General features: G+C 39.6%; 1 pseudogene; it reads left to right on the forward strand.

Moving 5' to 3' along the window:
• The first annotated feature begins 7,725 nt into the window (after positions 1–7,725).
• On the forward strand, positions 7,726–8,772 carry LOC148581827 (uncharacterized; annotated as a pseudogene).
• Positions 8,773–12,868: the final 4,096 nt, after the last annotated feature.

Consider the following 12,868-nt stretch of genomic DNA (forward strand, 5'->3'; position numbering starts at 1 on the left):
TAAACTCGACATTCCCAGTTTTACTGTATAGGCGGTATTATAAAATCACGCACTGCCCTTTAAGCCTGATTATTGCAATTATCTCAATCTTACTGTCGCAATCGGCCCGCATCTTGACTCTCTCCTTGTTGGCAATTTCTTGATACATGCCCTGGTAACCCGCACTTGTAACATACACCTAACCCCAATCGGCACGGCCTATTTGGGTGATGACTCCCACATCTCTGACAGCTCGAAACATCAGAAGCAGCCGCTGCCCGTTTTCTCTTACCATTCCTTTGGGACTCCTCACTCGTCGCAAAGTTAGTCTGTCCTTGGGGAAAGTGTTGTACGTATCCTCTCTCCTGAAACTCTCGACCCCTTGGTGCGAATCCTTGGTTGTGCTCTCTATGACTTCCTTTCTCTGCAACCCTCCTTTTCACACACTCTTCAGCAATTCTGCTCTTATTCACTAACTCTGAAAAAGTTCGGATCTCCATTGGTCCCACTGAACTTAGGATGTCGCTCCGGAGCCCTCCTTCATACTTAATGCATTTCCATTCCTCGAAGTCTCCCGGAGCTCCTTGACACATGCGGGAAAACCTGAATAGCTCCTCAAATTTGTCTGTATACTCAGATACAGACATAGCACCTTGCTTCAGCTGCAGTAACTCCAATTCCTTGGCTGTCCTGGCGGAATTCGAAAAATACTTCTTATAGAATTCCACCTGGAAGGCATCCCAAGTGATAAGATCATTTCCCTGTTGCAGGAGACGTCGAGCACCTTGCCACCAATGCGATGCTTCCCCCGTGAGTAGATAGGTAGCAAATTCAACACACTGCTCTTCAGGCACCAACTGCGCTTGCAGTGCTCGCTCAATGGCTTGAAACCAAGTATCAGCTTCAGTCAGATTGGTGGTTCCCTTGAAATTAGGTGGATTAACCTTTAAGAAGGTTGCCAGTGTCATCTGGCCCTGAGCTTCCCTTCCGCAATTGTCATTATTGTTTATCTGTTGCCCAAGAGCCTCCGCAGTGGCCTGCATAGCAGCAGCCATATTCTCCAATGCCGCCATAAGGTTTACCGGGTTATTCGGGTTGATTTCCGGTTCCTGTGTATTAGTACGATCTCTTTCACGTCCCCGACTGGGTCCACGAGGTGCCATCTGGTTCCTATACACACCAAACAATCGATATCAAGTTGAACAGTCTCAATATCGGAAGTATAGTGCTTCAAAGTACCAAAGGTACACTCATGGACTTCATGCTAGATATATCGATTAGATACCCTAACTAGCACAGGCACAGACTCACAGTATGCATTGAAGCATAAGCAGTTCCATCCCTCAGGCTCACGAGGACGAACTGCTCTGATACCATAATGTAACACCCTAATATTCAAATCCTTATGCTCGAGTCAAAAGTCAATGATATTACGGTGGTACGACTCTCAGGTGGATTTTTAATAAATAAATATAGGTAATTTCGAAAGGAGTATTAATCGAGAAGTCTGAAAAGAGTAGAAATAAAATTGCGAAGATGTATCACTCACGTTTCGACAACAAAAGATAAACCGTGAAGCTGAAAATGATATACAGACAAGGCGTAGAGGAGATTGAGAGATAGATAACAGATAGATATTTATAACATAAGTAAATAGCCACTAGTCGCGACCCGCGAAGTTTAGGCCGGCTAGGGTACAGTATGAAAGTAGTTGACAACAGTATATCCTAATCTCTCCCGAAGGAAACATGAAAGCCTCTATAGGCAAATTTAAAGAGTTTAATACATAATATAATCTTTCCAAAACAAGGGTGGAGAGATTCTAAGCAAAACACAAAGTAGGGAAAATAAAGATCTTCGCCGTCTGTCAGACGACCCACAACTCACTTCTGAGCACCTGGACCTGTATTTGAAAAAAAAGAGATATATACGGAATGAGAACCCCGGGCCCATGGGTTCCCAGTACGGTAAAAGTGCCAAATAAATACAATGTACAGCAATAAAAACTCACTAAGCATCCTAAACTTCTTCACCAATTATTCATTCTAGGTTCTCGCTAATCCATGAATAGGCAACTGTCATAAAGGAGTACTAAATTTAATTCATATTTCACATGTTTTCCAACTCGCTGACTCTTCCACGAATCAGACTCAGATTCATAAGCAAAACTATCACCAGCTGTTCTGCCTCAGCAATTCTATATCAATACATCATACCCTCGCCTGGAGCTAGTGAAACCACATCACTGCGTCTACCCAGGGAGCTCCAATTATCTCATTCAATAATCATTATCATCATGCAATCGCATCACCAATTCATCCCATCAAGAACAACCCTCAACACCCACCGACACCAGCATGAGGGGCCTCTCAGTTGTAAAAACACAAGCAATACATGCAAGTAATACACAAATATGATACAAGTAGAACAAGTAGCATATAGTCAGGTAACATGGCATATATGATGTAGAAATCCAAAACAAATGGCAAACCCAAACAATTCAAACATATGCAAATGATGAATGCATGCCCTATGGCTGATGATATCATCTGTCAGTTATATAGCCAACCCGACATGTCCTGGTAGCTAACCGTTGGACAGAAACACCCATTCCGGAGCAAGTAGGTTTGAGCTACAACCCCCTTGCTACTACCCGCTCAACCCAGAACCAGTGGAATAACCACTACTGTGGCTACTATCCAGTCGGGTGTTTAAAAGCTCAACCTGGAGCGAGTGGATTCACCACTACTGCCGCTACTACCCAGGCGTCACAATCTCTGACCTAGAGCAAGTGGGACGAACCACAACCCTTACTACTACCCAGGATCTCAATACATACATTCGTTCAGTTTAGAAGCAATCATCATTGTTATCAAATCTCAAACATTAACCTGGAGCAAGCGGGATGAACCACCACCCTTACTACTACCCAGGTATCACACATACACATTTATTCAAAACTCCATAATTAAACTCACTTATCATAAACATCCTTTCCCGTCTCATACCCGGAGCAAGTGGACAACACCACTACCTACTACCCGGGGTCACACATCATATTCAGCATTTATCATTATTATCCATTTAACACATTCATTCATTAATCATATATGCATTTATACTCAGCCATAAACAGTAATGGCTTTGCCATAACCCGGCAATAACTTAGCCATTCGGCTCATGGTTCAATCAAGAACCGGCCATTTATCAATAAATATAGCCCTTCGGCTCATAGCATACACGGTACTTCCACAGTCATCCTCCATATCTCATATAATCATCTTTGATCATCATTGATCGTAACCTTTCCCCTTGCTTCACTCGCAAGTTACCACATCCCCTAGCTCCTTTCTCATTGCTAGGCATATCATAATGATTTAATACATAAGGGGTGAGATCGGAGGCTTAGAAGTATGAGATTTGGCTTTAAAAACTCAAAAATCAACTTTGGCATGAAAACAGGGCCACGCGTACGCGCACTCCACGTGCACGCGTGGATGGCCACAAAACTCATCGACGCGCAAGCGTCGTACGCGCGGGTTGTAAAATAGCCAAACGACACGCACGCGTCAACCACGCGTACGCGCGGATACCTTTGTGCCCCAGGCACAAAACTGGCACAACTCTCGGGAAAATGGCTGGGCATTTGGTGCAGCGCATCGACGCGCCCGCGCACGCGTGGATGGTGCTTTCTTGAAGAACGGCGCGTACGCGGCAAGTGCACCTACGCGCGGAGGGTCGTTCTGCTAAAAATTTTCTAAGTTAAAAGCTGCAGAATTTACAGATTCAACCCCCAATCTTCTGACGGACATAACTCTCTCATTTTAAATCGTTTTTCACCCGTTCTTTGAACGGCATGGACATCCCGGATCCAATTTCATTTCTAAACAAATTTGGCACAAAACAGAGATCCGTAGTCCAAGTTATGTCCCGTCAAAATATGCTCAAAAACCATGTTTTCATACAAAACCACAAGGTGCCATTTTCAAAACACGCCATTTTCAACTATTTTCAAAATCAACCAAAACATGCCAATTTCAACCCTTTTTGAAATCAATCAAAATGTACCAAAATCAACATCAAGCCATCCTCAACTCACACATTGACACTTTACCAAAATTCCCAAAACCACATCCAACCATTTTAACACTTCTCAATCAAATGGCTAAAGGACAAACACAATATCATGTCATACATCCTTCCTCATCCCAATTTCCAATAATACCATTTCCAATCAATCATCATTATACACAATCAATATCATACTCACTATCACGTGGTTTCACCCACAAATCAACCTTAATCATTCCCCAAGCATATATCACAACATACATATCTCTAATGCATCATCATACCATCAAGGCATCAATAATCATAATCACATATATGATCACATAATATATCTCAACCGAACCAAACATACCTCATCTACATAATTTCACCCAAAATTACCAAATTCCACACTTCAACTTCTCAAACCTTATTATTCAATAACCAACCTAATCATTCATATATTCATTATCTGAAATTCATCCAATCACTTGTGCCATCATACAATACACACATCGACTTACCTTTCTTACCTCTTTCTCGCCTCCGGCCCAAAATTCACGGCCTCTGACCCAATTTTCACAATTTAAATGCATAAACCACAAATCAATACTCATTACCCAGTACATCAAATTCTCAATACACCAAGCATACAAGGCCACACAATTCTCAACCCAATCATTAATTCACATTACATATCAACTATGCATATTAGCACCAACCATTTACACAATCCAAACTTAATCCTAGGGGCATCTAGCCTAGGAATTCTCATCACAACACACGGTACTTAAATGAAACTTAAACCGTACCTCTTGTAGCCAAACCAATTGAGCCTCTTCTTTGGAAGTTTTCACCAACCTTAGCTTCAAGCCTTACCAAAGCTCCTCAAGCAATACCAATCTCCCAATTGTGCACTAACGTCACCAAATACACTAACATAACCAATATCACATATATACATCAACCTAGGGCTCATAAAAATGACAAATCACAAGGGTTTGAGCACTTCTTACCTCATCCCATATGAAGTAGGGATAGAACCCACTTAGAATCCATGTTGGAGTATCCCTAAACACCCAAAATCACAAGATTTCAACACTAGCTACCCAAAAACGTGTAACAGTGGGGAATTTCAAAAACTATTCAGAGATGAATGGAATACTCACCACAAAACTTAGATAAAATTGTAGAGGATGAGAAGAGTAATGCGTGGCCGTAAACGGCTCGTCAATCGGAGCTCCGTAGCTCAAGTTATGGTGGTTTGAAGACCAAAGAGAGTTAGGTTTTCTCTCTTCTCTTCTCTCTTCTTAATTTCAGCGCCCCAACCCTTCTTTTTAGGGTAAAATAAGCTGAAATGCTCATAACTAATGTTTATATATGTTGGGTCTTGGACCCACTTAGGCCCGGTTCGCTTATTTTTGCCCGTTGGCCCAATTTTGGGCCAAAACCTTTAAGATTAGCGCTCTAAATCGCACTTTAGATATTTCTACCTTCCCTAATATAATTCCTCATTTCTTAATCTTATTTACTCATAATCAATTTTCTCAGCTGTAGTACCAGACAGATCTCAGCCGGTACTGCCGGTCAAAATTCCACTACGCGCTTTTACGCAGAAAACTATGTTTTTCGACTCGGAAAAATTCACTGAATCCAAATATCATATTTAAATTATCAAATTCCAATTGCCAAATCTTCCAATCATATTCGCTCCTATTTAACTTATTATTTAATTAATTTCCGTTAGACCGGGTATTACACAATTACTAAATTTTCTAACCATATTCGCTCATATCTAATTTATTATTTAATTAATTACGGTTAGACCGGATTTTATAGTTTATAGGGTGGGCCTTGGGTTTTTGGGCCTGGTTCGATAGGTTTAGTCCAATCTTGGCCCAAATTCTTTAAAATCAATGTCAAATCTCATATTTTAGTTATTTCTACTTTATTAAATTATAAAATTTAATTTTCTAATTTCGTTGATTAATAATTAATTTATTAGTTAATTATTTACTAATTATCTGGGGTTTACATCCTACCCTCCTAACAAAAATTTTTGCCTTCGAAAATATCGTTCACTACAAGAGTTCGCGAGAATAGTTCCCTTTCCAACCTAATGGATAGTTTCTCGGCCTTTTCCAATCTCCACATCGACTTATCTCCCATAACTTCTCCTCCTCACCTTAGTAGTCCTTATGTCCTCCCCATCTTCGCGCTTCTGCTGCGTCACTCTGATCGCTTCTTATTAAGAACTTACCTATTTATTTATGCTAACTAATATCTAGAAAATCATGATTTTTCACAACTCAACCATGTGTTACTACTGAATGTTATTCTTTGGTATTATTTCAAGCAGTTAAACTTTGTTTGCTAATTCCTTTATTACCTTGGATCTGAGGATCAGATCTGGCTACATCCCGGTTTCTCCTGTGTGGGCAATCTCTGACCAAATGTCCTGGCTTTCTGTAATTGTAACATAATCCGGAACTATAACGGCATGGCTTGTTCAGGTGATAGCTCCCACATTTCTGACAACTCGAATCATCTAAAACAGCCATTGTCTGTTTCTCTCTACCATTTCCTTGGTGGTCATCATATGTTCCGGAGTTATTGTGAACTTAGGAGAATCGTTGTGCGTATCCTCTTCTCTTGAATTCTTGGCCCCTTGGTGTGAAATTCAAATTGTACACCTTTCAGTGGAATTCTCGGCGATCATTCTCTGCCATAGCAGCCTTTTTTGAATATTCCTCTGCAACTCTACTCTTGTTTACCAATTCAGAGAAAATTCTACTTTTCATCGGTCCCACTGTACTCAAGATGTCACTCCGCAGACCACCTTCATATTTTATGCATTTCCATTCTTCAAAATCCGCTGGAGTACCCTGACAAATCCTAGAGAATCGGCATAGTTCCTCAAACTGACTGGTATACTCTGTCACTAACATAGGACCCTGCTTCAGCTGTAACAACTTAAGCTCCTTTGCCGCCCTGACTGAATTAGGGAAATACTTCTTATAACTCATATTGGAATACATCCTAAGGGATTGCAACATTATCTTGCTGTAGAAGGCGTCGGGTTTGATAAATCGCTATTTTACGGTTTATTTTGTACTGAATTGAGTGGATTTTATCCATTATTTTTACACTTATTCATAGAATTTGCATGTTTTACATTTTCCTTCCTAGTTTTGTGCTATGATTAAAAACATACTTCTTTGGCCTTAAATTTTCTAATTTTAATCCTCTCTTATTACCATTCAATGCCATGATATGTGTGTTAAGTGTTTTCAGGTTTTATAGGACAGGAATAGTTTAGAGGATGGAAAGGAAGCATGTTTTCCATAACCAATTATAAGTACACTTCCCTGTAATTTCTTGAGAGATGACCCGAAGTTTGAATACTTTGGTTAATTTTATTGGGTTTGTATTTGTGACAAACAATTTAAACATTGAATGAAGATTAATTGTCAGTTTAGAACTATACTTGCAATGCGAGTTATTTTTGTGAAATTCTTTACCGACGATTTACCTACGTCAATTTTTGGCGCCATTGCCGGAGATTTGCAAATGTGTGCCTTATTATTGGTGATTATGAATATGCTTGCCCTTTTGTTTCTTTGTTAGTGTTTCTAGTTTTAGGAGTTTATTTTTATTATTTCTTGTTAATTTTTGTTTCTATTTTCTCTTGTTACTATGAATTCTCACCCCTTTGGCTATGAGTGTGGTTACAATTATGTTGTAGGAAGTGGAGATTATAATGAAGGCTTACATCAAGGATGGGACAATCAAAGATGGGAGGAGCCACAAGGATTTGATCAACCATCTTGGCAACAACCTCCTCCAATGTATTATGAGCAACAACCATTCCATGATGCATACCAAGATAATGGTTATGGTGGACCTCTTCATGACAATCAACAACCACCACCATATACCTATGAACCCCCTCTTCAACATAGTTTTGAACCACCATACTCACAAGTTCCCTACCACCAAACACCTCCATATGACCCTAACTCTTATCCACCATACCAACCACCATATGAGCCAAATGAACCCTACATAGAGCCACCCCAATTTCAACCCAATTACTCCCAAGAACCACCCCCTCAATATACACCACCTCCAATGTATGCAAACTTTCAACCACAATATGATCCTAATTATGTTAGCCAAGCGGAACAAGAGCCACAGGATCATTTTAAGGAAGCAATGGATCAACTTCAAGCAACCATCCATCAAATGGAGCGAGAGGAAAGACGAAAAGCACACAAAGCTCTAATGGCTACCAAATCTCAACTTGAGAATAAGGGACTGGAATGTGTTGTACAATAAGTGAAAAAGATGGAGAGTGTTGAACCGCCACATCCTTATTATGATGAACCACCCTCTTAGCATGAACATTTCATCTCAAGCAATGAACCCTCATATCCACTCCAATCTCCAATGGATGACACTCTTGGTGTTCTTCTTCACGAGCAAAGAGAGATGCAACGGACGACACTAGAGTTCATAGCTACCTTTACCGAGGTAGTAGATAATTTAGCTTCACTGGGTTTCGACACTCAAAGTACTCCCATGGCTACATGTGGAGAGTCTAATGAAGAATGTAGCATGAAGGAGAGATTAGGAACTCCGGTGGAAGAGGAATGTGATTTTGTATTGGAACAATTGGAGGAAGCCGTAATTGTTGAAGAGGAAGAAGTGGTTGAAGACTTAGGAGATGCTAAACCTCCATAGGAATCTAGAGTCATAGAGTATTCCTCCAAGAAGCTTGAGATTGATGTCGATGAGGGTAGTGTACAACCTCCAAGGCATATTCCCTATGAAGAATTGGACGGAATAGATCAAGAAGGAAGCTCCCTTGGTGATGATGATCATGAATCAAGTCCTCCTAGTGATGAATCTATATCCGCAAATGAACTCCTTGAGTATGAAGAACCTTCTCTGATTGGGTTTGAGAATGATGTGGAAGTGGAAGTCCTTCGAAAAGGTTGGACGGGAGTTGAATATGCTTTGTCAAGATCGTTGGAGACTTCTCTACCTAGGTTACCATCTACTCCTTCATTTGAGTGGGTAAAACTTATCTCTATTAGCTTTACTGTCCCACTTGAGTATGGTATGCTTGAGACGGATGGCCAACTTAGGAGGCTTTATGGAATGAAGTGTAAGAGAAGGATATTTAATGGTTGGAGTTGCAAATCAAGACTCATCAAGGTTAAGATTTCAAGAGCTAGAAGCAAGGGTTGGCTTAGTGATCAATTGGTTGGATCTAAGAGAAGAGTTTGGTACTTCATTGAGAATTCGGATTGCTTACCACCCGGTTGGAACAATAATGATCCACTTAAAGACGGGTGTAGAAACAAGATTTGGGATCCCGACATACAAGAGGATCAACTTTGGGAGCTCAAAACTTGTGAAGAATGTCATCAAGGCTTGGTGAATTCACTTGGAAATGTTGGAGCTTATTGGAAGTCCAAGCATTCGTGGAAGTTTCAAGATGAGTTTAAGCACAAGCCACCATGACAAGGAGCTCACCAAATGTCCAACTTAAGGACTTTAACTAAAAGTGCTAGGTGGGAGACACCCCACCATGGTAAATTCTTCCTATTTTCTCTTTTATTTATATTAGTAATAAATCAATTTTTTTTTAGTTAGGATTATTTAGTTTAAGTTGTGGTTTCACATGTTTAATAATGTTTGGCATTACTTTGATAGCTTGTTAGTTTCATATTAAAAAAAAGATGGGTTGTCACGCGTGCACGTGATCGACGCGGACGCGTCGACGCCCAAATCTGGTTCGTGCCCAAACTGTGCTCGAACAGTGCGACCGCGCGGCCTGGACAGAGAGTTGTGCCAGGACCACGCTGGTGGGGTGCTAGGCGCATAGCCAATCCCACGCGTGCGCATCACTGACGCGTACGCGTCATTTGCATTTTTCACCACCCATGCGTAGGCGTCAACAACGCCTGCACGTCGATTCAAAATTTTAATTTTCCAGTTCTACAAACAGAGAGTTGGGCTGCCACTGTACGAGTGTTGTGCGCGGAGCACAATTCACATCCACGCGTACGCGTGACTGACGCGTACGCGTCACCTCCATGTTCTGTAACCCACGCGTACGCGTGGGCGACGCCAAACATAGAGTTGGGCTGCCACTGTACGAGTGTTGTGCGCGGAGCACAATTCACGTCCACGCGTACGTGTGACTGACGCGTACGCGTCACCTCCATGTTCTGTAACCCACGCGTACGCGTGGGCGACGCTTACGCGTCGCTTCCTCTTTTCCATTCTTCCTCCTTCTTCTCTACCTTCTTATTCTTTCTTCTTCCTTTCTTACTTTCTTCTTCTTCATTTCTTTAACTTCTCATCCTTATTCTCTTTTATTCTATTTTATTCATTGTATTTGCATACTTTCATTCATTGCATTTTAGTTTTGTGCATGTTTTTATTTTCTTTTCTAAGTTTGCTATTTCTCTATTGGTGTTAAATGTTTTTACTCATCTGTTGAATATTTCTTCCATTGTTTTGGTGCCTAGTGACTTGTTATGCATTGTTAGGTGATGTTATTTATAGGTCAATGCTAATCTTTTATGACACTTGTTTTCCTTTTGCATTGATATGACCTTATATTATCTTTCATAACCCACACTCTCTCCCTCATTATTGCGATTCTTGCACTATTAATGTCATTTACTTCTATTATTTTCTCACCTGCATGTTGTAGCTACCATGTAGTTGAGAACCTCATTATTATTTGGCATTAGCCTACCCATATTTTATTTATTTGCATATCTTTGTTTGTGGGTTATTCTTTTTCCTTTTTCTCTTCTTTCAGGATGGCCACCAAGAAAGAAAAGGAAAGCTTCTAAATGGGCGAACAAACAAGTCTCTCCACACAATCTTTGGAGAAAGCTCATTAGTTGTACCAACCCGTCCACTTGCACATCTTTGCATGCACCGAGGACGGTGCAATTTTTAAGTTTGGGGAGGTCGATACCGACTTCCGTGGGTTAGTTACTTTCTATGCAACACCAATTCTCAATTTTCTTTGTAGTTAGTTGTTGCATTGCATAATAGATTGCATGTGTAGTTAGTTGCTTGCATTTATGTCTTACTTGGTTGAAGTAATATTTTCTTTTTCAAGAAACTTTTTAGAGCATTTCACTAATTTGAATTAAAATTTTTGTTAAACTTGTTTGAATATATTTAATTTGGAACATGGTTTTAGAGCTCGAACACACAAAACCAGTGAGATTTTGAGCCTATTTGATTGGTTGTATTTTATCAACCAATATTTTATTATCTCTAAAATTGTGATCTTTGTCTTGCTTGATTCTATATTTCTATTGTTTGATGTATGCATGCACTTATGTGATTGAGGCATTTGTTTCACTAAGCTTACATACTCATGTGGTCTTACCCTTTCATTTTCCTTTGCAAACCAATGTTGAGCCTTTTTAACCCCATTTATTCTTTACTTTAGCTCATCACTAACTCTAAGCAGAAACAATAATGTCATTAATTTGAATCCTTGGTTAGTTTAGACTAGTGAGAGTGTTCATGATTTAAGTGTGGGAAAATTGGGTTTGGAAATATTTGGTTTGGGAATTGAGTATGTTAGACTTCTTGTGAAAGTGTGAAAAGAATGTTGAGGACATGTTCATGCATTCAATACCTTAATCATATGCATTGAGAAAAACAAAAGAAAATAAAAATAAAAAAAAAGAAAAAAAAAAGAGCAAATAATAAAAGGGGATAAAATACCCTAAAGTAAATGGTGATAGCAATGCATATGTACTATACTCAGAATAAGAATGCATGAATATGTGGAAAGCATATTTAATGGGTAGCTAGATTTTGCATTTTGATTACGTGGAATGTCTTAGGTTAGGTGGGAAGTTTAGGTTGATCAAGGATTCAAATTTTAGTCCACTTAACCAAATACAATCCTACCTTGACCCTAACCCCATTACAACCCTTGAAAAGACCTCTTGATATGTATATTTGTGCACTAAATTTTTGTTAATTGGTAGAAGAAGAGCAAGCCTTAGAAAGCAAAATTAGTAGAGAATTGAGAGAATCGAACCTTAAACACTTGAGTGATTAGAGTGTATACACTTCCGGTGAAGGTTTGATGCTCGATTCTTTGTTCCCGGCTTTCATGAGCTTTCTTCTTGCAAGTCTATTTGTACTTCATTTATGATTTGAATTAGTGGAACCCATTTCATATTTGTTCTTGGAGAATTTGATTTACTTTTAACCAAGTAGGTAGAATCATTTTTACATGTAGTTGCATTCATATAGATACGTTGCATTTAATAAGTCCTACCATCCCTCTTCACTCTTTTATAGTTTCTCTTGAGCTTAGCATGAGGACATGCTAATGTTTAAGTGTGGGGAGATTGATAAACTGCTATTTTATGGTTTATTTTGTACTGAATTGAGTGGATTTTATCCATTATTCTCACACTTATTCATAGAATTTGCATGTTTTATATTTTCCTTCCTAATTTTGTGCTATGATTGAAAACATGCTTCTTTGGCCTTAAATTTGCTAATTTTAATCCTCTTATTACCATTCGATGCTGTGATATGTGTGTTAAGTGTTTTCAGGTTTTATAGGGCAGGAATGGCTTAGAGGATGGAAAAGAAGCATGCAAAAGTGGAAGAAACACAAGAAATTAAAGGAATTGCTAAGCTGTCAATCTTGACCTCTTCGTACTAAATCGATCATAACTTGAGCTACAGAGGTCTGAAAGAGGCGGTTCTAGTTGCGTTGGAAAGCTAACATCCGGGGCTTCAAAATAATATGCAATTTGTCATAGTTGTCTTG

The sequence above is a fragment of the Arachis ipaensis genome, chromosome B10, assembly GCF_059453495.1.
Source record: "Arachis ipaensis isolate K30076 ecotype BB chromosome B10, ASM5945349v1, whole genome shotgun sequence".
NCBI lineage: Eukaryota > Viridiplantae > Streptophyta > Magnoliopsida > Fabales > Fabaceae > Arachis > Arachis ipaensis.